The sequence below is a fragment of the Triticum aestivum genome, chromosome 5D (assembly GCF_018294505.1).
Source record: "Triticum aestivum cultivar Chinese Spring chromosome 5D, IWGSC CS RefSeq v2.1, whole genome shotgun sequence".
Classification (NCBI taxonomy): Eukaryota; Viridiplantae; Streptophyta; class Magnoliopsida; order Poales; family Poaceae; genus Triticum; species Triticum aestivum.
The window spans coordinates 541,720,221-541,748,098 of NC_057808.1; the positions used below are offsets into that span (position 1 = coordinate 541,720,221).

Consider the following 27,878-nt stretch of genomic DNA (forward strand, 5'->3'; position numbering starts at 1 on the left):
TTATGAAAATTCTTTTTGCTTTTAATGATTTTGAACAGAAAATACTTCGATAATTTTAGTTGCATCAATTTTATATGATTTTAGTTTCAATAATACTAGAGGTTTCTTATAATGTTTTGAACAGAAAATACTTTGTTAATTTTAGTTTCATAAATTTTATTAAAGTTTATTTTATTTTGTTTCTACTTATATATTTTAATAAAGTTTATATTATTTTGTTTCTAATTACTTATTTATTTTATTTGTTATTTTTCATGCACCATTTTTCATGCATTTACTAAATATTTTGAGCTATAAGACCCTAAAATTGAAAAGCATTTCAAATGAACTCTGAAAAGGTTGAAAGTTGGCATGGTATCATCATTTCATCCACATAGCACGTGCAAGAAAGTTGAGAGGGCTACAGCAAAAACTAGATGCACTTCGTGTACAAAATGGACAATGGTATCATACTCTTCTGTTACAAAGTTGGCATGGTATCATCATAATAGTTGCGGGAGAAAGTCTTCACTTTTTCTTCGCTTGTGTCATTTGCTTATTGCGCCGTAACCATGGATAATCTTCATCGTTTATCAGGATGCTTGGGTCAGCCTTGACTTTGAAGGGAGGAATTTCATGAAACTTTTCATAATCTTCAAACATGTCTGTCTTGCCCTCCACTCCCACAATGTCCCTTTTTCCTGAAAAAACTATGTGGCGCTTTGGCTCATCGTATGATGTATTCGCTTCCTTATCTTTTCTTTTTCTTGGTCTGGTAGACATGTCCTTCACATAGATAACCAGTGCCACATTATTGGCTAGGACGAACGGTTCGTCAGTGTACCCAAGATTGTTCCGATCCACTGTTGTCATTCCGTACTGTGGGTCTACCTGTACGCCGCCTCCTGACATATTGACCCAGTTGCACTTAAACAAAGGGACCTTAAAATCATGTCCGTAGTCAAGTTCCCATATGTCCATTATGTAACCATAATATGTGTCCTTTCCCCTCTCGGTTGCTGCATCAAAGCGGACACCGCAGTTTTGGTTGGTGCTCTTTTGATCTTGGGCGATCGTGTAAAATGTATTCCCATTTATCTAGTATCCTTTGTAAGTCAATACAGTCGAAGATGGTCCCCTGGACAACAACTACAACTCGTCACAAACAGTGGTGTCACCTCTGAGACGTGTTTCCAACCAACTGCTGAAAGTCCTGATGTGTTCACATGTAATCCAGTCGTCACACTGCTCCGGGTGTTTGGAGCGCAGACTGTTCTTGTGTTCATCGACATACGGGGTCACCACGGTAGAGTTCTGTAGAACTGTGTAGTGTGCTTGAGACCAAGAATGCCCGTCCCTGCATATTATTGAGTCCGCTCCTAGCGTGCCTTTTCCAGTCAGTCTCCCCTCATACCGCGATTTAGGGAGACCTATCTTCTTAAGGCCAGGAATGAAGTCAACACAAAACCCAATGATATCCTCTGTTTGATGGCCCATGGAGATGCTTCCTTCTGGCCTAGCACGGTTACGGACATATTTCTTTAGGACTCCCATGAACCTCTCAAAGGGGAACATATTGTGTAGAAATACGGGCCCCAGAATGACAATCTCGTCGACTAGATGAACTAGGACGTGCGTCATGATATTGAAGAAGGATGGTGGGAACACCAGCTCGAAACTGACAAGACATTGCGCCACATCACTCCTTAGCCTTGGTATGATTTCGGGATCGATCACCTTCTGAGAGATTGCATTGAGGAATGCACATAGCATCACAATGGCTAATCGGACGTTTTCCGGTAGAAGCCCCCTTAATGCAACCGGAAGCAGTTGCGTCATAATCACGTGGCAGTCATGAGACTTTAGGTTCTGAAACTTTTTCTCTGGCATATTTATTATTCCCTTTATATTCGACGAGAAGCCAGTCGGGACCTTCATACTGAGCAGGCATTCAAAGAAGATTTCTTTCTCTTCTTTCGTAAGAGCGTAGCTGGCAGGACCTTCATACTGCTTCGGAGGCATGCCGTCTTTTTCGTGCAAACGTTGCAGGTCCTCCCGTGCCTCAGGTGTATCTTTTGTCTTCCCATACATGCCCAAGAAGCCTAGCAGGTTCACGCAAAGGTTCTTCATCACGTGCATCACGTCGATTGAAGAGCGGACCTCTAGGTCTTTCGAGTAGGGTAGGTCCCAAAATATAGATTTCTTCTTCCACATGGGTGCATGTCCCTCAGCGTCATTCAGAACAGCTAGTTCGCCGGGACCCTTTTCAAAGATTACGTGTAAATCATTAACCATAGCAAGTACGTAATCACCGGTACGCATGGTGGGCGTCTTCCGGTGATCTGCCTCGCCTTTGAAATGCTTGCCTTTCTTTCGACATTGATGGTTGGTCGGAAGAAATCGACGATGGCCCAGGTACACATTCTTCTTGCATTTGTCCAGGTATATACTTTCAGTGTCATCTAAACAGTGCGTGCATGCGTGGCATCCCTTGTTTGTCTGTCCTGAAAGGTTACTGAGAGCGGGCCAATCGTTGATGGTTACAAACAGCAACGCGTGCAGGTTAAATTCCTCTTGTTTGTGCTCATCCCACGTACGTACACCGTTTCCATTCGACAGCTGTAAAAGTTCTTCAACTAATGGCCTTAGGTACACATCAATGTCGTTGCCGGGTTGCTTAGGGCCTTGGATGAGAACTGGCATCATAATGAATTTCCGCTTCATGCACATCCAAGGAGGAAGGTTATACATACATAGAGTCATGGGCCAGGTGCTGTGATTGCTGCTCTGCTCCCCGAAAGGATTAATGCCATCCGCGCTTAAACCAAACCATACGTTCCTTGGGTCAGCTGCAAACTCAGCCCAGTACTTTCTCTCTATTTTTCTCCACTGCGACCTGTCAGCAGGTGCTCTCAACTTCCCGTCTTTCTTATGGTCCTCACTGTGCCATCGCATCAACTTGGCATGCTCTTCGTTTCTGAACAGACGTTTCAACCGTGGTATTATAGGAGCATACCACATCACCTTCGCAGGAACCCTCTTCCTGGAGGGCTCGCCGTCAACATCACCAGGGTCATCTCGTCTGATCTTATACCGCAATGCACCGCATACTAGGCATGCGTTCAGATCCTTGTACGCACCGCGGTAGAGGATGCAGTCATTAGGGCATGCATGTATCTTCTGCACCTCCAATCCTAGAGGGCATACAACCTTCTTTGCTGCGTATGTACTCTCGGGCAATTCGTTATCCTTTGGAAGCTTCTTCTTCAATATTTTCAATAGCTTCTCAAATCCTTTGTCAGGCACAGCATTCTCTGCCTTCCACTGCAGCAATTCCAGTACGGTACCAAGCTTTGTGTTGCCATCTTCGCAATTGGGGTACAACCCTTTTTTGTGATCCTCTAACATGCGATCGAACTTCAGCTTCTTCTTTTGACTTTCGCATTGCGTCCTTGCATCGACAATGACCCGACGGAGATCATCATCATCGGGCACTGGTTCCTCTTGATCTTCATAAGCTTCCCCCGTTGCAGCATCATTGGGCACATCGTCTGGTTCCTCTTGATCTTCAGCAGCTTGCCCCGTTGCAGCATCACCGTATTCAGGGGGCACATAGTTGTCATCGTCCTCTTCTTCTTCGCCGTCTTCCATCATAACCCCTATTTCTCCGTGCCTCGTCCAAACATTATAGTGTGGCATGAAACCCTTGTAAGCAGGTGGGTGTGAAGGATTTTCCGGTCAGAGTAAGACTTCGTATTCCCACATGTAGGGCATGGACAACACATAAAACCATTCTGCTTGTTTGCCTCAGCCACTTTGAGAAAATCATGCACGCCCTTAATGTACTCGGAGGTGTGTCTGTCACCGTACATCCATTGCCGGTTCATCTGCGTGCATTATATATAATTAAGTGTGTCAAAAACCATTACAGAACATCATGAATAGATAATTAAGTGACCAAATTAATAGAAGTTCATCATCACATTAAAACTAAAGTACATACATAGTTCTCATCTAACAACATATAGCTCTCCAGAGCATCTAATTAATTAAACCATACATTGAAACTATGTAAAACATTTCAATGCGAAAACAAATACGATCATAATCGCAACCAAGGTAACAATTGATCCAACGGCATAATGATACCAAGCCTCGGTATGAATGGCATATTTTCTAATCTTTCTAATCTTCAAGCGCATTGCATCCATCTTGATCTTGTGATCATCGACGACATCCGCAACATGCAACTCCAATATCATCTTCTCCTCCTCAATTTTTTTTATTTTTTCCTTCAAGTATTGTTTTCTTCTTCAACTAAATTTAACCTCTCTACAATAGGGTCAGTTGGAATTTCTGGTTCAACCACCTCCTAGATAAATAAAATCTATGTCACGTTGGTCGGCATAATTGTCATAAACAATAAATGAACCAAATAGTTATAAAAAGATAATATATACCACATCCGAATCATAGACAGGACGAGGACCGACGGGGGCGGATACCAAAACCATCGCACTATGTAATAAGAAGGAATAATAAAAGTAACAAAATTAGACAAGTATATATCTGAAGTAAGAATTTTTTTTCTTTCAGAAAGAAGATAAGAACAAGAGGCTCACCACGGTGGTGCTGGCGACGAGATTGGCGCGGGCGATCGACGGCGGTGAAGACGGGGACGGGACGTGACGGACCGCTAAACCTAGACAAATCTCTGGGAAAATGGAGCTCGGAGGTCGAGTTTCGAGAGGAGAAAGATTAACTAGTGTGGCTCAGACATTTCATCGAACACCTCATGTGCATAGGAGGTGAGCTAGAGCACCCAAATGCCCTCCCCTCGACGGCCAGAAAAAATAGAGCACTGTGGAGTGCTCTGCTGCGGCGATGGGGTATATATAGGCAGCTCATTTGTCCCGGTTCGTGGCTAGAACCGGTACAAAATCCGGGCCTTCTGTCCCGGTTCATGCCAAGAACCGGGACCAATGGTTGTGGGCCAGGAGCGAGGCCCATTAGTCCCGGTTCGTGCCTCGAACCGGGACCAATGCCCACGAGGCCCCGGCCGGCCCCCTGGGCTCACGAACCGGGACGAATGCCCCATGGGTCCCGGTTCGTGACTGAACCGGGACTAATGGGCTTGCCATGCCCGAACGAAAGCCCTGTTTTCTACTAGTGTTGGGGCGCTGGCGGACGCCGCGGTAGCCCGACGCTCCTCGGCGGCGCGGCGGCATGGTGGCGCGTCGGTGGCGGGGCGCTGGAGCGGTGGCGCGCGTGGCAGCGGAAGCAACCGAGGAAGCGGTGGAGGCGCGCGTGGCAGCGGAAGAGGAAGAGAAGTGTGTGGAATAGGCGCGTGGCGAGCACCGCATTTTATAGGCGCGCCGGAAGCGGTGTGCCAAAAATAGCGCGCGACCTGCCGCCTTTTTGCGCGCGCGCGCAAACGGTTCCCGCGCGCGACTTTCCCGCCACCGCTGGAGCGCGCCAAAACGTCCCGCGCGCGCTAAAAACTCGGTTTACCGCGCGCGCGCCTTTTGACGCGGCTGTTGGAGATGCTCTTAGTACCACCTCGGTTGGCTTGAGGGAATGGTAGGCTGCGCTCTGCTATAAAGGAGGCGAGGAAGGGTGTACGCAGAGGCGGAAGGCATCAGGCATCCAAACGCCAGACATGCAAACTGTTGGGCAAGATTATAAAATGAATAAAAGTATAAGACCCGATGGGTGCCCTGTTAGGTCGGGTCGCATGGGTCTACTTCTCTGCTCATGGTAGGGTTGTGGGCAGAAGTGGTTCATTTTATGGAGTGAAGATCTGATTACCTCATTCTATGATTGATTTCTGTTAGAATAAATTCGAGACGCTCTGTCGATCTATTGAGAACCAAGCAATCAAATAAGCATGACACTGAGATTTGTTAACGAGGTTCACCGATATGACTACAATCCCGGGGCGACTATAGAGGCTCCTTCCTATGACACCGCTACAATACAACATCCCATCCGCTCGGGCACCGGCACACGCCGCCGGCTTCCCTGCGTGTCTGCGCTATTATGTTGGCATATGTTACATCGTGCGTCTACCCCTTCTTATATAAGAGGCATACAAGTGTCCTACTTGAACACGACTCTATATCCTATCTAAACACAGTCTAAGTCTAAGTCCAACTGTAAACTACCTTATACAAATAATATTCGACATAATTATAACAATTTCCAACTGAATGAGACCACTTCTGATCCCCAACTGAATGAGTCCACTTCTATTAGGGTGAATTTTTTTTAACACTCGAAGTTGAAATCCTGGATCCTCTATGTCCAGCACTACCAAACTAACTGACTTATCGAATTTTCTCTGCTAATTTGTCCAGCCGCTCGATCCATCATGCGCCTGCTTGCCGCTTTTCGGTAGTGCTGCATCGCACAACGCCACGATCACAACTTGTACGTCACATACGGCAGCTAGCATCTCGCCCCGCTGACCTACGCTACATGCAGAATTAAAGCAAATATGCAAATACAATTAATCAAGATTAAGCTAACAGATAATTCATCCAGCAAATGGATTACAAACGAAGGTTACCGCCTACAAGCTGCGTACCTGCCAAGCGCGACCATGTACTCCCTACGTGTTTTTAGTCTGTATGTAAAATTTGTCAGAAATCAAGGTTCATAAAGAACACAAATTTTATACACGGAGTAAAAAGAAACGAAGGGGGGAGTATCTCAAACAAATGGCCCGGCCAGTGGTACGTACGTTTGGGACCTCCAGTAGAGATATATATAAACTCACCCCAGGTGCCTGTCTCAACATTCATTCAACCCTCCATCACCTGGATCGTACCCTCCACGAGCTAGCTCGAGATAGACCCCAAATTTTCCTTATCAAAAAGGATGAACTCAGAAACTCACTAGGTCAGAAACCTAAAAGCTATGTCCATGGTTATCTCCTCCGGTCTTCCAGCTCCTTGCTCTCTCCTCATGGCAACCTTGATGCTGCTCATCGTCCAGGCGCAAAGCTTCACTAGGCACTACAATTTCAATGTATATATGTCTGCCACAGATTTATGCTATCTTGCTTTCTCACATCATTCTCATGATGCGTCTTCCAAACCTTAACCCCGGCATGCAGGTGCAAATGGCCAACGTGACGAGGCTGTGCGCCACCAAGAGCATCGTGACGGTGAACGGGGAGTACCCCGGCCCGGCGCTCGTGGCGAGGGAAGGCGACCGCGTCGTCGTCCGCGTCACCAACCACGTCGCGCACAACATGACGCTGCACTGGCACGGCGTCCGGCAGCTGCGGAACGGCTGGGCCGACGGGACGGCGTACGTCACGCAGTGCCCGATCCAGACGGGCCAGAGCTACGTCTACAACTTCACCGTCACCGGACAGCGTGGCACGCTGTGGTGGCACGCGCACATCTCCTGGCTACGCGCCACCGTCCACGGCGCCATTGTCGTCCTCCCCAAGCACGGCGTGCCTTACCCGTTTGCCGCGCCGCACATGGAGGTTCCGGTCATCTTGGGTGAATGGTGGAGGGCGGACACGGAGGCGGTCATCACCCGGGCGCTTCACACAGGTGGACCCTCGGATGTCTCCGATGCTTATACCATAAATGGGCTTCCCGGGCCGCTCTACAACGACTGCTGCGCCAAAGGTACGGTTGGTTAATCTAAGTGTGTACTATCAGAATAAAGAGGTACTTCCTCCGCTCTACGTTTTTCTATAATAGTGTAGTGTTAAAAAGCATTTTACATTATGAGACGGAGGGAGTAACTAATGCGCAAAGTAAACAAAAACGAAGGAAACATATATAGTATATACTGGAGTATATAGCTGATGCATGCTTGATGACACATGGCATGCAGACACTTTCAAACTAAAGGTGGAACCCGGGAAAACGTACATGTTACGCCTCATCAATGCCGCGCTCAACAATGAGCTCTTCTTCTCCATCGCCAATCACACGCTAACCGTCGTCGAGGTCGATGCCGTCTATGTCAAGCCTTTCACCGTCAAGACACTAATCATCTTACCGGGGCAGACCACCAATGTGCTCCTCACCGCCAAGCCGTTGTATCCAAAGGCCAACTTCTACATGTCGGCTGCTCTCTACCTAGGGTACCAAAATCCTGGCACCCCCATCAGGCCTGGCTACATCAACAACAGCACGGGTGCTGCCATTCTCGTGTATCAAAAGCCCAGCTCCCCCTCCACGCCAAGCTCATTTGACAAAGACCTACCGCTACTCAAGCCAGCGCTGCCACGGTTCAACGACACCAGCTACGTCGCCAACTTCACCTCCAAGCTCCGGAGCCTTGCCACGCCGCAGCACCCGGCGGTGGTACCACGGTCGATAGACAAGCAGTTCTTCTTCACGGTCGGCACGGGCACGTTCCCATGCCCCATAAACACGACGTGCCAAGGGCCCATCAACAGAACGCGGTTCGCGGCGTCGGTGAACAATGTCTCCTTTGTGCTCCCTTCCACGGCGCTCCTTGATCGAGTCGCACTTCTTCACCCAGGGTGAGGGTGGTGTCTACGGGTCCGACTTTCCAGCCATGCCCCCATCTCGGTGCAACTACACCGGGACACCACCGAACAACACGAACGTTGGCAAGGGGACCAAGCTTGTCGTGCTGCCATTCAACGCGTCGGTGGAGCTGGTGATTCAAGACACGAGCATCCAGTGGCGTAGCTAGGGGGTGGCCAGGGTGGTCCATGGACCACCCTGGAATTTCCCCATAGTGTATTAAAAATATATTTCTTTGAAAATAAATAAACTTATGTAAATATTTCTATTGGTGGACCACCCTGACTTATTGGGCTGGCTACGCCACTGCGAGCATCCTCGGCGTCGAGAACCACCCCATGCACCTGCATGGCTTCAACTTCTTTGTGGTCGGGCAAGGATTCGGCAACTACGACCCCATGAACGACCCAGCCAAGTTCAACCTCATCGACCCAATAGAGCGGAACACCGTAGGGGTGCCCGCCGGTGGGTGGGTGGTCATTCGCTTCGTCGCTGACAATCCAGGTAACACATATATACAACCCGTACGTACGTACGTGCTGAATGAATATTTATGGCCACGCTCTTATCATATCATATATATATGAATGTATGTATGTGCAGGCGTATTGTTGAGATATGTATTTAGCACATGTATTCTTATACTCCAAGTCTCCTCCTTGTGTATAGTTGAGGATATGACTTGCCCTATGTACTATATATACTTGTGCATATGCACCCATCAATACATTGAGAGTTGCATCATATTTCTCTACATGGTATCAGCCTAACCCTCGGTCCCCAGCCCTAGCCGCGCCGCCGTCGCCTCCCCAGGCCGCCGCCGCTCCCGGTGTCCCGCGCCGCCTCTCTCCCTCCCCCATAACCCTACCCCGCCGCGCCTCCACCCTCCTTGCCGCACCACGCCGCTCCCCCCGAGCCGCCTCCCTCCCGAAAACCCTAAACACCTCCCCGCTCCCATCCCGCGCCGCCACCCCCTTCTTCTGCCATGTCGGCCCTCGGCACCTCCTCCTCCTCCAGCGCCCCTCCTAGCAACCCGTTCGACTCTTCCTACGGGTCCGAGCCCGATGAGCCCAAAGCCGCCGACATCCGCAACATCCACCTCTCCGATCACGTCCCCATTATCCTCTCCCACGCCTCCGCAAACTACTATGCTTGGAAAACCTACTTCAATCTCCTTTTCCGTGAGTACAACCTTCGTGATCATGTGGACGGTCTCGCCAATTTCTTTGCCGGCGCCCACGACGCCAACTGGCTCGCCATTGACGCCACCCTCATCCGGTGGTTCTTCCTCACCGTCTCTCCGGACATCTTCCACACCGTCGTTCGCGATGGGGACGATGCCTACACGGTGTGGACCAAGATCAATGGCCTCTTCACCGACAACAAGCTTCAACGGATTGTTTTCTTGCAGCAGGAATTTTTTGGGTGCCACCAGAACGACTCCACCATCGACGCTTTCTGTCTCCGGCTCAAGACCCTCTCCGACGAACTCAACGACGTCGGGTTCAAGGTGGGCGACGAGCTTCTCCTCTCGATGCTCACCGCCGGCCTCAACGAGGACTTTGGCAACGCCGCCTCCAACCTCACCCTCATGGCCAACCCTACTTACGAGCGGGCGGTGGCCTATCTTCGCCTTGAGGAGCGGCGGATGAAGCACCTCCGCACCCGCGCCGTCCACACCGCGCTCGCCGCCGGCCTCTCCACCGGCGCCTCTACACCACCCTCGGCGCCCCGTCCTCCGGCTGTCCCGCCCCCTACGCCGGTGCCGCAGCCGCCCCAACCTCCGCGCATCGGTGGGAACGGCGGCAACCGTCGCCGCGGTCGCGGCGGCCAACACCAAGGCGGCGGCAAAGGGGGCGGCAGTGGCGGTCAGGCTCCCCAGCAGCAGCCCCCGCCACCCTGGGCCGGTGGCTATAACCCCTGGACGGGGGTCGTGCACGCATATAGCATGCCCGTGCCGCGGCCCCCCGCCCCGGGCATCCTCGGCCCCCGCCCTAGCGCTCACCAGGCACTCTTGGCTGCGCCTGCCGGCGCACATGGCGCGTACGGCGCCCCTCCTGTCGCGCACTTCTTCGGCGCTCCCGGCGCGTACGGAGCCCCCTACTACGACCCAGCCCTCCTAGCGGCGCTGCAGCAGCCGCCGCCATACTCAGGTGGTGGCGGCGATTGGATTATGGACTCCGGCGCCACCTCCCATATGTCCGCTCATCCGGGTAACCTCTCCTCTGTCCATCCCACTTCCACTCCATCTCGCATCATCATCGGTAACGGTGTTGGTCTTCCCATCTCTCATGTCGGTTCTGCACCCTTTCCCTCTAACTCTCGACCTCTCTCTCTTAATAATGTCATTGTTTCTCCTCATCTTATTCAGAACTTAGTTTCCGTTCGTAATCTTTCTCGTGAAAATTTTGTAACTGTGGAATTTGACGAAGTTGGCTTTTCTGTTAAGGACGCTCGCACCAGGATGATTCTTCACCGCTGTGACAGTCCCGGCGACCTCTACCCAGTTCAGTCGCCGTCATCTCCGGGTGGTCCTCGCGCCTTTTCCGCAGGCGTCGATCTTTGGCATGCTCGTCTCGGGCATCCTAGCACTTCTTCACTTCGTCAAATAATGAGAGGATTTTCCTTTTCCTGTAATAAAACGGCCGCTCACTCCTGTGAAGCCTGCCGGTTAGGCAAACATGTTCGCCTTCCTTTTAGTTCCTCTTCCACAGTTGCATCTTTTCCGTTTGAGTTGATTCACAGCGATGTATGGACCTCTCCAGTACCTAGTAATTCTGGTTATCTTTATTATCTCGTTGTACTGGATGACTACTCTCACTTTGTGTGGACATTTCCTCTTCGTAGGAAATCCGATGTTGCCGCCACCCTCATTGCATTCTATGCTTATGTCTCCACACAGTTTGGGCGACCCATACTCGCACTTCAGACTGATAACGGGAAAGAATTCGACAATCTCGTCATCCGCCACCTTCTTTCCTCCCACGGCACCGTGTTTCGTCTCACGTGTCCATACACCTCCCAGCAGAATGGCCGTGCCGAACGCATCCTACGCACCCTCAATGAGTGTGTGCGTACCCTTCTCTTCCATGCCTACATGCCCTCTCGGTTTTGGCCAGATGCCCTCGCCACCGCCACCCTCCTCCTTAACCTCCGGCCATGCCGTCCGCGCTGGAACTATGCGCCTCACCATCTCCTATATGGCGCTCCTCCCTCCTACGATGGTCTCCGAATTTTCGGTTGCCGTTGCTACCCCAACACCACCGCCACCACACCTCATAAACTCGCTCCTCGTTCCATTCCATGTGTCTTCCTTGGTTACCCGGCCAACACTAAGGGTTATCGCTGCTATGACCCCGTGTCTCACCGTGTCATCACCTCCCGGAACGTGTACTTTGATGAGCTTGTGTTTCCCTTTGCACAGGAACAGGTGGTGCCGCCTTCCTCTCCCGCGGCGGGTTCTCCTCCGCGCCGCCGCCCGCTGCTGGCCTTGGGTGCTCCGGCCACCCCGCCCGCGGCGCCCTCCTCCGGATCGGGGCCATCCGCGGCTCCCTCCTCCGGTTCGGCGCCTTCGTCACCTGGAGCCGCGTCGACGTCGCCTACGTCGCCCCGCTCCTCTGCCATGCATGCTGGGCCGCATGCTGGGCCAACATCTGGGCCGGCCCCCACTGGCGCGGCCTCCCCTGGCGCGGCCTCTCTTGGCACCGCGTCGACTCCGCCTCGGTCGCCCGCACCGACCCCGCCTCGGTCGCCCGCTGGCGCGATCGCGGCCCCGGTGTCGCCTGGCTCTCCCGACGCCATGGCCTCGTCCTCCGCCCGGCCCGCTTCTCCCGACGACACCGTGGAGGCCACGGCCTCTCCCGTGGACACCGTGGTTGCCACGGCCTCGCCGCCACCCGCGGCTGCCCCGACGGCCGGCCCCGTCACACGCTCGCGCACCGGTGTTTTTCGCCCGAGCTCCCGCTATGCGGATGACTACGTCTGCATCGCCTCGACGTCCGCTCCTTCCCCGTTGCTGTCTTCGGTCCGGGCCGCTCTCCGCGACCCTCTGTGGATGGCCGCCATGCAGGAGGAGTTTGACGCTTTGCAGCGGAACCGGACTTGGCAGCTTGTTCCCCGTCCCCGGCACGCTAATGTGATCACCGGGAAGTGGGTCTTCAAACACAAGCTTCGTCCTGACGGCACTCTTGATCGCTACAAGGCGCGTTGGGTTGTTCGTGGCTTTCGGCAACGCGCCGGTGTGGACTTCACTGACACCTTCGCTCCGGTTGTTAAGCCCGGGACGATCCGCACTGTCTTACAGTTGGCGGTCTTTCGTGCCTGGCCGGTTCATCAGATGGACGTCTCCAACGCGTTCCTCCATGGTCATCTTGCGGAGCAGGTTTTCTGTCAACAGCCCACGGGGTTTGTTGATCCGGCGTGTCCTGATCACGTGTGTCTGCTTTCACGCTCATTATATGGGCTCAAGCAGGCTCCTCGAGCCTGGTACCAGCGCATCGCAGCGTTTCTTCATCAACTCGGCTTCCGCTCTACACGCTCCGATGCTTTGCTGTGTGTTTATCACCAGGGCACCGACACGGCATATTTGCTGCTCTATGTTGACGACATCATCCTGACAGCATGCACTTCTGAGCTCCTTCGCCGGCTTACTGATCGTCTCCGTGCTGAGTTTGCCATCAAGGACTTGGGTCCGTTGCACTACTTCCTCGGTGTTGAGGTGGTGCGTCGTCCTGATGGTTTCTTCCTTCATCAACGGAAGTACGCTCATGAGCTCCTCGACCGTGCTGGTATGCTTAACTGCAAACCGGCCGCCACTCCTGTCGACACGAAGCCAAGCTCTCTGCTACTGATGGTACTCCTGCTCCAGATGCTGGCTTCTACTGGTCCATTGTTGGTGCTCTCCAGTACCTCACTCTCACTCGACCGGAGCTTTAGTACGCGGTTCAGCAGGTCTGCCTGCATATGCATGCTCCTCGAGATGTTCACTGGACTGCTGTTAAGCGGATTCTCCGCTACATCTGCGGTGCTATGGATCTTGGTCTTACTCTGCGCGCCTCCACTGCCACTGATCTGGTCGCCTACTCCGACGCCGACTGGGCTGGTTGCCCGGACACCCGTCGTTCTACTTCGGGTTACTGCATCTTCCTTGGACCATCCCTGGTGTCGTGGTCGTCCAAGCGGCAGCCCACCGTCTCGCGGTCTAGCGCCGAGGCTGAGTACCGCGCTGTGGCTAACGTTGTTGCTGAGTGCTCCTGGCTTCGTCAGCTTCTTCACGAGCTCTCGTGTCCTGTTGAGAAGGCCACGGTCGTCTACTGCGACAACGTCTCCGCCGTCTACCTCTCCGCCAACCCGGTTCATCATCGTCGCACCAAGCACATTGAGCTTGATATCCATTTTGTTCGGGATCAGGTGGCTCTTGGCCATGTCCGTGTTCTGCACGTTCCCACCTCCCAACAATTTGCCGACATCATGACCAAAGGCTTGCCCACGACGTCTTTCGAGGAATTCCGGTCCAGTCTCTGCGTCAGCAACGGTGTCGCTTCGACTGCGGGGGGGTGTTGAGATATGTATTTAGCACATGTATTCTTGTACTCCAAGTCTCCTCCTTGTGTATAGTTGAGGATATGACTTGCCCTATGTACTGTATATACTTGTGCATATGCACCCATCAATACATTGAGAGTTGCATCCTATTCCTCTACACGTATGGCTCATGCATTGCCATTTGGAGCTGCACGCGACGTGGGGTATGGAAATGGCATGGCTGGTGCTAGACGGGAGCCTTCCGAACCACAAGTTGATGCCCCCACCGACTGACCTCCCCAAATGCTAATAGCACTATTGCTGTTTTTTAAGGAACCGACAGGAGCACAGACTTTTTATCAAGGAGAAAATATGTATAAGATGACATGTTTAAATGGGTACATGCCGAAATCTCAAAGAAAAACTAGAACCACATGCCAATTACTCGTGGTTATGAATAACTCATTGTTTTTTCGACAAAGGGAATATATTAATATCAAGATGATACCAATTACACCCAGCCTCTGCAACAACATAATATCCAGAGCAAGTCTAGACATCATGGATGCACACAGCCAAAAAAAATAAGAAGAGAAAAAAAACAAAGGCCCCGTCGAAACAAAGAGAGGCTCACAGCTGCAAGAGCACCACCAGTGATGGCAACACGTAGACTCCGAAAAGGATTCTCCAAAAACGACGCCTTCATGAAGGTTATAGTGCACAAACACTATCGTCGTCCGGTCCAACCATCATAGTTAGATCCTGGATTTTCACCCTGGAGAAGGTCCAATCTCCAAACAATGCCTTCAACAAGGAAACGACTAGGAAGCCACCATTGCCAGGTACAAGACCTAGGGTTTTCACCCCAGAAACTGAGACCGCCAAGAACAAAGTCTGCCAGTGTTGCTGCCCCACTCGTCGAGATTACTGTTGCAAAATTCCAATCGTCCAACACGCAAACCTCTTCCGATCTGTCCCATCCAGTTTTCTTACATCACCCATTACCAAGTTCACCCAGTATAATTGTGTAGAACATCTGGCCTTCGATCCATCTAGACATATCAACCTCCGTTAATTTTTGGCCGACGAGGTAGATAATACGATGTGGTGGTGCCGCCGCTTGTGCCTTGTCATTCTGATCTGTGCGTAGCGCCGAAGATCTCGTGCAAGGCCACACAATAGTAGCAAAGAAGAAACATCTGTGGGCAGTCGCGGATTGCATCATGCCCCTTGCCTCCGTCACTATGGATGACCGTGGCTGGAGGGGTGCGCGCCTCGTGTGACTGAACGCTGCTGTCCACGGTGAGATCGGCTCCACGATCTTGGCCAGGTTTGTCTCGGCAATCAGATCAGATCAGATTGACCATGGATATGGGGATGGGAGAATGAGCTAGGGCGAGGGGGAAAAGGAAGGAAAAGCTGAGGACGCCTCGCCGCCGCCGTCCGCTGTCGGACGGCCTCCTCCGGCAGCGGCGGGGGTAGGGAGGGAGGTGAGGGAGAGGCCGGCGGCGGCTGGTAGTTGTGTCCCCCGTGTCGCCCGGTTGAGGACGACGCGGGGTCGGGAGAGAATAACTCATTGTGAAAGGCCAAATCTCGGTGTGTAATCTCCTCAAAGGTCAGATATGCCACCTCGACAAAGGTCAGTCTCTTGGTGTTGAAGATGCGTCGGTCCCTTTCCTTCCACGCGTTTCACATAATGTATATGAGAACAACTTTGGTGAGATTATTTTATTACCTAAGGTTAATGAGGCACTAGTAGAAAACAGAGCTTTCGTTCGGGCATGGAAAACCCATTAGTCCCGGTTCAGTCACGAACCGGGACCCATGGGGGCATTCGTCCCGGTTCGTGAGCCCAGGGGGCCGGCCGGGGCCTCGTGGGCAATGGTCCCGGTTCGTATGGAACCATTTGTCCCGGTTCTTGGCACGAACCGGGACTAATGGGCCTCGCTCCTGGCCCACAACCATTGGTCCCGGTTCTTGGCATGAACCGGGACAGAAGGCCCGGATTTAGTACCGGTTCATGCCACGAACCGGGACCAATGAGGTGCCTATATATACCCCTCGCCCGCAAGAGAGCACTCCAGTGCTCTGTTTTTCTCTGGCCGGCGAGGGGAGGGCTTTGTGGTGCTCTAGCTCACCTCCTATGCACATGAGATGTTCGATGAAATGCCCGAGCCACACTAGTTAAGCTTTCTCCTCTCGAACCTCGACCTCAAAGCTCCATTTTCCTCGAGATTTGTCTAGGTTTAGCGGCCCGTCACGTCCCATTCCCATCTTCACCGCCGTCGACCGCCCTCGCCGATCTCGTCACCGGCACCACCGTGGTGAGCCTCTTGTTCTTATCTTCTTTTTGAAAGAAAAAAATTCTTACTTTAGATAGATACTTCTCTAATTTTCTTACTATTTTATTGCTTGTTATTATATAGTGCGATGGTTTTGGTATCCGCCCCCGTCGGCCCTCGTCCTGTCTATGATTCGGATGTGGTATATATTATCTTTATAACTATTGGTTCATTTATTGTTTATGAAAATTATGCCGACCAACGTGACATAGATTTTATTTATCTAGGAGGTATGTGAACCGGAAATTCCAACCGACCCTATTGTCGAGAGGTTAAATTTAGTTGAAGAAGAAAACAATTTCTTGAAGGAAAAAATAAAAATATTGAGGAGGAGAAGATGATATTGGAGTTGCATGTTGCGGATGTCGTCGATGATCACAAGATCAAGATGGATGCAATGCGCTTGAAGATTAGAAAGATTAGAAAATATGCCATTCATACCGAGGCTTGGTATCATTATGCCGTTGGCTCAATTGTTACCTTGGTTGCGATTATGATCGCATTTTTTTCGCATTGAAATGTTTTACATAGTTTCAATGTATGGCTTAATTAATTAGATGCTCTGGAGAGCTATATGTTGTTAGATGAGAACTATGTATTTACTTTGGTTTTAATGTGATGCTGAACTTCTATTAATTTGGTCACTTAATTATCTATTCATGATGTTCTGTAATGGTTTTTGACACACTTAATTATATATAATGCACGCAGATGAACCGGCAATGGATGTACGGTGACAGACACACCTCCGAGTACATTAAGGGCGTGCATGATTTTCTCGAAATGGCTGAGGAAAACAAGTAGAATGGTTTTATGTGTTGTCCATGCCCTACATGTGGGAATACGAAGTCTTACTCTGACCGGAAAATCCTTCACACCCACCTGCTTTACAAGGTTTTCATGCCACACTATAATGTTTGGACGAGGCACGGAGAAATAGGGGTTATGATGGAAGATGGCGAAGAAGAAGAGGACGATGACAACTATGTGCCCCCTGAATACGGTGATGCTACAACGGGGGAGGCTGCTGAAGATCAAGAGGAACCAGACGATGTGCCCAATGATGCTGCAACAGGGGCAGCTGCTGAAGATCAAGAGGAACCAGTGCCTGATGATGATGATCTCCGCCGGGTCATTGTCGATGCAAGGACGCAATGCGAAAGTCAAAAGGAGAAGCTGAAGTTCAATCGCATGTTAGAGGATCACAAAAAAGGGTTGTACCCCAATTGCAAAGATGGCAACACAAAGCTCGGTACCGTACTGGAATTGCTGCAGTGGAAGGCAGAGAATGTTGTGCCTGACAAAGGATTTGAGAAGCTATTGAAAATATTGAAGAAGAAGCTTCCAAAGGATAACGAATTGCCCAACAGTACATACGCAGCAAAGAAGGCCGTATGCCCTCTAGGATTGGAGGTGCAGAAGATACATGCATGCCCTAATGACTGCATCCTCTACCGCGGTGCGCACAAGGATCTGAACGCATGCCCAGTATGCGTGCATTGCGGTATAAGATCGGACGAGATGACCCTGGTGATGTTGACGGCGAGCCCCCCAGGAAGAGGATTCCTGCGAAGGTGATGTGGTATGCTCCTATAATACCACGGTTGAAACGTCTGTTCAGAAACGAAGAGCATGCCAAGTTGATGCGATGACACAGTGAGGACTGTAAGAAAGACGGGAAGTTGAGAGCACCCGCTGACGGGTCGCAGTGGAGAAAAATAGAGAGAAAGTACTGGGCTGAGTTTGCAGCTAACCCAAGGAACGTATGGTTTGGTTTAAGCGCGGATGGCATTAGTCCTTTCGGGGAGCAGAGCAGCAATCACAACACCTGGCCCGTGACTCTATGTATGTATAACCTTCCTCCTTGGATGTGCATGAAGCGGAAGTTCATTATGATGCCAGTTCTCATCCAAGGCCCTAAGCAACCCGGCAACGACATTGATGTGTACCTAAGGCCATTAGTTGAAGAACTTTTACAGCTGTGGAATGGAAACGGTGTACATACGTGGGATGAGCACAAACAGGAGGAATTTAACCTGCACGTGTTGCAGTTTGTAACCATCAACGATTGGCCCGCTCTCAGTAACCTTTCAGGACAGACAAACAAGGGATACCACGCATGCACGCACTGTTTAGATTGCACTGAAAGTATATACCTGGACAAATGCAGGAAGAATGTGTACCTGGGCCATCGTCGATTTCTTCCGACCAACCATCAATATCGAAAGAAAGGCAAGCATTTCAAAGGCAAGGCAGATCACCGGAAGAAGCCCGCCATGCGTATCGGTGATCACGTACTTGCTATGGTCAATGATTTACACGTAATCTTTGGAAAGGGTCCCGGTGGACTAGCTGTTCCGAATGACGCTGAGGGACACGCACCCATGTGGAAGAAGAAATCTATATTTTGGGACCTACCCTACTGGAAAGACCTAGAGGTCCGCTCTTCAATCGACGTGATGCACGTGACGAAGAACCTTTGCGTGAACCTGCTAGGCTTCTTGGGCGTGTATGGGAAGACAAAAGATACACCTGAGGCACGGAAGGACCTGCAACGTTTGCACGAAAAAGACGGCATGCCTCCGAAGCAGTATGAAGGTCCTGCCAGCTACGCTCTTACGAAAGAAGAGAAAGAAATCTTCTTTGAATGCCTGCTCAGTATGAAGGTCCCGACTGGCTTCTCGTCGAATATAAAGGGAATAATAAATATGCCAGAGAAAAAGTTCTAGAACCTAAAGTCTCATGACTGCCACGTGATTATGACGCAACTGCTTACGGTTGCATTGAGGGGGCTTCTACCGGAAAACGTCCGATTAGCCATTGTGAAGCTATGTGCATTCCTCAATGCAATCTCTCAGAAGGTGATCGATCCAGAAATCAAACCAAGGCTAAGGAGTGATGTGGCGCAATGTCTTGTCAGTTTCGAGCTGGTGTTCCCACCATCCTTCTTCAATATCATGACGCATGTCCTAGTTCATCTAGTCGACGAGATTGTCATTCCGGGGCCCGTATTTCTACACAATATGTTCCCCTTTGAGAGGTTCATGGGAGTCCTAAATAAATATGTCCGTAACCGCGCTAGGCCAGAAGGAAGCATCTCCATGGACCATCAAACAGAGGATGTCATTGGGTTTTGTGTTGACTTCATTCCTGGCATTAAAAAGATAGGTCTCCCTAAATCGCGGTATGAGGGGAGACTGACTGGAAAAGGCACGCTAGGAGCGGACTCAATAATATGCAGGGACGGGCATCCTTGGTCTCAAGCACACTACACAGTTCTACAGAATTCTACCTTGGTGCCCCGTATGTCGATGAACACAAGAACAGTCTGCGCTCCAAACACCCGGAGCAGTGTGACGACTGGATTACATGTGAACACATCAGGACTTTCAGCAGTTGGTTGGAAACACGTCTCAGAGGTGACACCACTGTTTGTGATGAGTTGTACTCGTTGTCCAGGGGACCATCTTCGACTGTATTGACTTACAAAGGATACGAGATAAATGGGAATACATTTTACACGATCGCCCAAGATCAAAAGAGCACCAACCAAAACAGCGGCGTCCGCTTTGATGCAGCAACCGAGAGGGGAAAGGACACATATTATGGTTACATAATGGACATATGGGAACTTGACTACGGACATGATTTTAAGGTCCCTTTGTTTAAGTGCAAATGGGTCAATCTGTCAGGAGGCGGGGTACAGGTAGACCCACAGTACGGAATGACAACAGTGGATCTGAACAATCTTGGGTACACTGACGAACCGTTCGTCCTAGCCAATGATGTGGCACAGGTTATCTATGTGAAGGACATGTCTACCAGACCGAGAAAAAGAAAAGATAAGGAAGCGAATACATCATACGATGAGCCAAAGCGCCACATAGTTCTTTAAGGAAAAAGGGACATTGTGGGAGTGGAGGGCAAGACAGACATGTCTGAAGATTATGAAAAGTTTCATGAAATTCCTCCCTTCAAAGTCAAGGCTGACCCAAGCATCCTGATAAACGATGAAGATTATCCATGGTTACGGCGCAATAAGCAAATGACACAAGCGAAGAAAAAGTGAAGACTTTCTCCCGCAACTATTATAATGATACCATGCCAACTTTGTAACAGACGAGTATGATACCATTGTCCGTTTTATACACGAAGTGCATCTAGTTTTTGCCGTAACCCTCTCAACTTTCTTGCACATGCTATGTGGATGAAATGATGATACCATGCCAACTTTCAACCTTTTCAGAGTTCGTTTGAAATGCTTTTCAATTTTAGGGTCTTATAGCTCAAAATAATTAGTAAATGCATGAAAAATAACAAATGAAGTCAGAAAGGGTTGAAAATTGATGATGTGGCTTTGAATGGTGCATTTTGAACACACAAAAAGTCAGGAGTTCAAATAAGTTTTAAAAAATGAAATCCCTTTGTAACAGACGAGTTTCCGTATGAAATCCTGATACTTCGAAAGAGATTGTCCGTTTTGTACACGAAGTGCATCCAGTTTTTGCCTAACCCTCTCAACTTTCTTGCACATGCCATGTGGATGAAATGATGATACCATGCCAACTTTCAACCTTTTCAGAGATCATTTGAAATGCTTTTCAATTTTAGGGTCTTATAGCTCAAAATAATCAGTAAATGCATGAAAAATGGTACATGAAAAATAAAAAATAAAATAAATAAGTAATTAGAAATGAAATAATATAAAAACTTTAATAAAATATATAAGTAAAAACAAAATAAAATAAACTTTAATAACATAAATAAAATTTATGAAACTAAAATTATCAAAGTATTTTCTGTTCAAAACATTATAAGCAACCTCTACTATTATTGAAACTAAAATTATATAAAATTGATGCAACTAAAATTATCGAAGTATTTTCTGTTCAAAATCATTGAAAGCAAAAATAATTTTAATAAAGAACTTTTTTGTTAGAAACTTTAATAGCAAAAAGAATTATCATAAAGTAAAATAAATAAGTAATTAGAAACAAAATAAAATAAAATAAATAAGTTTTTTGTTGTAAGTAGAAACAAAACAAAATAAATAAAGCAAAAAATAAAAGAAAAAAACAGGCAAAAAATAAAAATTATGCCACCTACTGGGCCACCACGGCCTGAATACGACTAGAAACCCATCCATGGGCAGGATTCAGGCCCACAAAAGGCCCAGTAGGCCCATAGGCATGTACAGAGAGGTTAGGCCCATAAGCCTGCTTTAGAGAGGAGCTCGACAGCTCAGGCGCACCGCACCTTATAAACATGTGCGGCTCTCTCTCAGCTAGCGAGGTGGGACTAAACTCCCACCACCACGCCACTATGCAAGACCATTGGTCCCGGTTGGTGGCACGAACCGGGACCAATGCCACCCTTTGGTCCCGGTTCGTGGCACCAACCGGGACCAATGCCCCCCCTTTAGTCCCGGTTGGTGCCACCAACCGGGACCAAAGGCCGCCGCTTCTGCTTGGACTATATAAAAAACAGTTATGAAAAATTTCAGTTTTCATCGCCAGTTGCCTCCCCCCCGCCGTCAGGCTGCTCCACCTCGCCGTCTACGCCGCCGCCAACGCCAACGCCGTCGCCTCACCGAGCCTGCGTCGTCCTCGTCGCCGGCATCCCTGAGCCCGCCATCCTCGTCGTCCCCGTCGCCGCGTGCCTCCCCTAGCCCACCCCTCCTTGTCCCTGTCGCCGCCTGCCGTCCCGAGACCGCCGTCCCTGTCACCACGTGCCGCCCCGAGCCCACCGTCCTCGTCGCCGGACTCCTGCCATCACCGCCCCCCTCGAAGTGAGCCCCCCCTTTCCCATGGTCCCGATCGAGCGCCGCTCTTGCGCCCGAGTGCCCCTTGCTCTCTGCCCCTGCTCCATGGTCGCCGCCGGCCCCGACGCATTGAAGAGCAGAAGGAGAGGAGGAGGAGAAGGAGAGGAGAGGAGAAGGAGTGGAGCAGCAGCAAGACGCCGTCCAATTTTATGAAATTTCTGATTTTTTTACAGATATGAAGAGTGCATATAGAGGGTGTTTGATCAAATGCTAGATGGCTTTGGGCATTTTTAGAATTAATGATATTTTTGTGGTGAGGTACTGATGCAAGACAAAGGTGATGGCAAAATTTCAGAATTTTTGGATTGGTTTAGAATAGGTTTTCAGCAAGGAATTTGAATCTGGTTCAAATTTCATTTGAATTAAATTTGAAAATTTTGAACTATGGATCAGAAGGTTTTTGGTGAAATGGAGTGTGGGTACTGTCATGAAGTTGGAGTAATTTTTGTGGTTGTAAAAGAGTTAGGAAAATTTAGAATGGCTAAATATGTCAAAAAATGTTTTTTTGTTCATATACAGAAAGTTTTTATATATGACTATGGATATATGAGCAATGATGATCCATGGATGTATGCATTGATATATATGAGAAACGATGTTCATAGAATATTTACCAAGTATATATGTATTTTTGCTCATAGCATTTTTTTCCATTTATATATGTATGTGGCTATAGATGGATATATATGAGAAATGATGATCCATGGAAAAGTTTTATATATGCAAAAGTTACATTTTTAGAAAAGTTTTATATATCTAGCTAGGAAAGGAAGAAGAAGAAGAAAAAGAAGGAGAGGAAAAACGAAAATAAGAAGAGGAAGAAATGAGAAGAAGAGGAGAAATAAAAAAGAAGAGGAAAAAGGAAGAAAAAGAAGAGGAGAAGAAGAAAGGAATAGAGGAGAAGAAGAAAAAATAGTCTATTTTTTCTTCTTCTCCTCTATTCCTTTCTTCTTCTCCTCTTTTTTTCTTCTTTTTTTCTTCGATCTTCTCCTCTATTCCTTTCTTCTTCTCCTCTTTTTATTTCTTCTTTTTTTCTTCAATCTTCTCCTCTATTAATATCTTCTTCTCCTCTTTTTATTTCTTCTTCATCTTCTTATTTTTTATCGGATATGTCGTTGTCGATATACCCCGTGTCCCGATAACTTCAACACGAGGGGGGGGTTCGACCTACCCCCTCCCCGATAACATTATTTTCCCATGTATGTATGTCGTCGTTGTCGATATAACCCCCTCCCGGATAACTTCGACCATGATAACTTATATCACGGGAGCACCCCCCGGCCCTCTCGCTCGACCAAAACTCTCGAGGACACCCAAACCCTAGAAAAAAACGATGTCGGTCTCCTACCCCCTCCCGCCGCGCACCTACCCTTGAAGCGTTGCCGAGGCCACCCCAAACCCAGAATAAGCTAGGTCTACGTTTGCACTAATATATCCACCTGCTGTCATGTTTGTGTAATAATTGCCATGTTGTAATATTTGCATAAACAATGGAGCACGGACGAGACGAGGAAGCAGAAGAGGTGTTGGGGGACATAATCTTAGCCGGAGGTGATATCTTGCCGTATCTTAACGACAATGATGGTCTGGAAGAACAGGGTGAAGAAGCAGGCTACGGTGATCGAAGAGTGGAGGAGGAAAGACATGATTATGATCGCTCCGGTGACCCAATGTTGGTGCAAGAAGGAGCCTGTGGTGACGGCTCCGGTGACCGAACAGAGTCCGGCCAGGTAAATATATTAGTTAAGCCTGTGCTGACTAGCTAATTGATGCATTCATTGTTTTGGTATGTACACATATTAATTAACTCTCGTCTTTCTTCTTTTTTCTAGCCCTCCGGATCGAGCACAACTTCGGTAAAGAGACGAGGCCCGAAGAGAAAGTGGCGCTCGGATGAAAGGTTTGAGATCACAGCAATCGCGCGCGACGGCCAACCGATTGAACCCATCCGGACAAAGGAAGCATTTGCTGCTCAGTACGGGGTTCTTGTTAGGGACAAGATCCCGATCAGCATCCACCAATGGTATAAGCCTAAGAAGGAAGACCCTGAGGTGTCTTATGTCAATGATATGCAGAAAAATGATCTTTGGACTGAGCTAAAGGCAAATTTCACAGAGGAGGATCCGGAGAAGCCAGTTAAAGAGCAATTAATCAAGTCTCATGCTCTTAAGAAGATGGCAGACCTATTCAGGAGGTGGAAGAATGAGCTGAAAACGTTTGTCGACAAAGAAGAGACACCAGAATTCATCGGCCGGTATGAGAAGATCAGAGATCACTGGCCCGCATTTGTGGCCCACAAGACATCGGAAAAGAGTAAGAAGATGTCAGCAACAAACAAGAAGAATGCTGCGAAGAAGAACCTTCACCATCGCACGGGGTCAGGTGGCTACCTCAAAGCCCGGCCTAAGTGGGCCAAGGCTGAGAATGATCTGCTTGATAAAGGGATCGAACCAGAGACAATGAACTGGCCAGACCGTTGCCGGACTTGGTTCTTCGGGGCTGGCGGAAAATTGGACCATGCATCAGGGAGGTGCATTTGGACGGACGAGCAAATGAGAATACCAGTCAAGAGGCTTCAGCACTATATCGATGCAGCGCAGCAAGGGACGTTCATTCCAGACAGAGAGAACGACGAGCTCACAATGGCCCTCGGGAATCCTGAGCACCCTGGACGGACACGAGGCACGCCAGGCTCCGTTCCGTGGAAGGCTGGTTTTCCGGACGCAGGCGGTTACAAAAGCTAGGAGAGGAGAAAAAAAGTGGAGCAGACCCAAATTCAGAAGTTGCACGAAAGGGTTCAAGCGCTAGAGGAACGAGACGCCAATCGACATGCCGAAACTACCCCCGAAGCTACCCCGCCATCTCAGCGGAGAAGCAGCGTGGCTTCCACCGAGCTGCTTCAGACGGAGCATGTCTTGACGGCTCCTGCTAGCTACCCCGTGGATGCTATCACGGAGTCTCCACATTGCCACCTTATGACGCACTGGCGGAACTTCAAAGTCAAGGCGACTGTTGGCTCTGTTTTACCTCCTGAACCCGGCGCAACCTACCACTGCCGGCCGATTCCAGAAGGATATGCTAGGGTGATGGTGGATGAAATAACAGAGGGATTTGAGGACCTCCGGCTTGACCACCCTACCGGTGAAGGGGAGACTCGGCCGGGTTCTGCTCTGAAGACTCCATGCCTATGGCGGAAGGAGCTCATCAACCTTCCGAACTGGACACCTCCGGCGAGTAAGGGCACTCTGCCTCCTCCTCCGGCGAGTGATCAGGGCACTCAGCCTCCTTCTCCGGTGCCTGGCGGCACTCCGCCTCCTCCTCCGGCGAGTGATCAGGGCACTCAGCCTCCTTCTCCGGCGCGTGGCGGCACTCCGCCTCCTTCTCCGCCTGCGCCGGCGCACCAGAGCGGCCAGCCTCCTTCTTCTCCGCCTCGTCAGCAAGGGCGGAAGAGACCCGCCGCCGCTCCGGCTGCTCCGGCGCGTCGTAGTCCTTCTCCTCCGCCTCATAAGCAAGGAAAGAAGACAGCCGCAGCCGCTCCGTCTGCTCTGCCGGCGTCTAGCAGTACAGCCAGAGGCCGGAGGCAAAACAGATTCGGTCCTTCTCTGAAGACTCCAGAGAAGTTACCATACAAGAGGACCGAGGAGGAAACCAGGAAGATCGTGCGAGCCGAAGTGAAAAACTTCTTTGAAGGGGTGAAAGCAAATAAACATCCAACTCCGGAGGAGAAGGTAGATCCGGTGAAAGCGAAGCGCACTCTGGCTGCCCAGACAAAACCACCAAAGTCTCCGCCAAAAGGCAACTATGAGCGCATTATTGCAAAGACATTTGCCGAAGCGGAGCGGTCGGGAAGTACTGTCAGTGATCAAAGGTTAAAAGAACGACGAGCTGGGAAAAATTTCCCAGCTCGGCGAACAAGCGAACCAATCGTGCCCCCCGCTCAAGGTGTCTAGCGACATCGTCGCTAATGATCCGAGGATGGTGCCCGGTTATAGCAATCTTGGAGATTACCTGCCCGACAATGTACATTATGATATCTTGGAGGTGGACGAACACAAATACCATTACGGGAAGCCTCTCGTCAAAGATGAAAGATCTCTAACAACGATGATGCGAAGATTACAGGATTGGTACATGAAAACCTGCAGAGAGTCTGGGGGGAGGGATACTTTGACGCTGAGGGTTAAACCGGAGCATGACCTCATTGGAATTGAGCTGTTGAATGTTCCATTTGAGGAGTTCTTCCAGTTTTTCAATCAAAAGGCCCTCGATAAATCAACGGTCACTTGCTACTGTCTGTAAGTAGTACTACTTCTGTCATTAAGTCTCTCTATATAGGTCAGCTCTTTCATTGCATGTATTTATAAGTATCCTCACTATATTATGCAGATTGAAGATCGCCGAATTGAAAAAAAGACAAATAGGTGATATTGAGTTCATTAACACAAATCTCATAGATGCAACTAAGGTTAAATATCATGCCGAAAATACCGAGGCCAACTTGCTACGATCGTTGGTAATAAATGAAAACAAAGATATAATACTCTTTCCTTACAACTTCAAGTGAGTGTTACTGTCTTGTGCATATTCGGTTTCCCTTATTAGTCCAGGTTATAGTAATGTAATTGATGACTTATGCATGCGTGCGCAGCTTCCACTATATTCTCCTAGAGATTAAGCTTGAGCAGGCAGTAGTAACCATCTTAGACTCGAGACGAAAGATCCCCAGGACTATGCGGACATGACTCAAATGCTCGAGAAGTAAGTTAAATCGATCATTATCCACCATATCAGCAACTTTGTTCATTTCCTGATATCAAGTAATTGTTTTCTTTGTCTGGCAGGGTTTGGAGAAAATTCACCAAAAAAGCTCCGGGACTGCCGAAGAAGCTGCAATTTAAACACCCAAAAGTAAGTACTATAGTAGCATGTTCCGCACATCTCCTAGCGATTCAAGCGCTAGTTTCATCAATACCATTTAGTATGCTTGCTTATCAGTTTGAATGACCTCTATTTCTTGTAAAGTGGTTGTGGCAGGAACCCGGGAATAATTACTGTGGATACTACGTTTCCGACTCCATCCGCTACACGACCTGTGAGCGGGGCTACTCTGACGAACAATATGAAGTGCGTAAGCAATAATATTCACATTTTTTATTACCATCATTTGTGTTGAGTTTCATTTATTCATATATATATATATATGTATTGACCCCCTTCTTAAAATTAGATGTTTCGGAAGCGGGATGAACTCCTAGCACCAGATCGTATGCGAGCAATTCAAGAGGAATTGGCGGCATTCTTCCTTGACCACGTGATCGCTGAAAACGGAGAATACTATGTGGACCCTGTGTTCTTACAATTTAATTAGGAGATTATATTGTAAGAGATAATTATTGTATATATGTAGCCGGTAGTGTCGGATAGATATACAAGAACTTGTTGTTCGACCAATCTCTCGGAGAAGGAGAGGTGGTCGATATCACTTCTCTCTGTATGCATATGTTCATGACGATCTTCTGTTTCCTTCATTTGATTACTAGCTAGCGTGTCTAGTCCTCTCCATACGTATATAGTACGTAGCGTCGACCAAGCACGGAGATAAGAGAGGACACTTCTCTCTATTAATTAGCTAGCTAACACAATATATGAAACACCTAAATTAACCCCCCAACCCCCCCCCTTTCAAAAAAA

At 49.2% G+C, this 27,878-nt stretch overlaps 1 pseudogene; it reads left to right on the plus strand.

Moving 5' to 3' along the window:
• The first annotated feature begins 6,897 nt into the window (after positions 1 to 6,897).
• LOC123126089 (laccase-4-like) lies at positions 6,898 to 14,334 on the plus strand (annotated as a pseudogene).
• Positions 14,335 to 27,878: the final 13,544 nt, after the last annotated feature.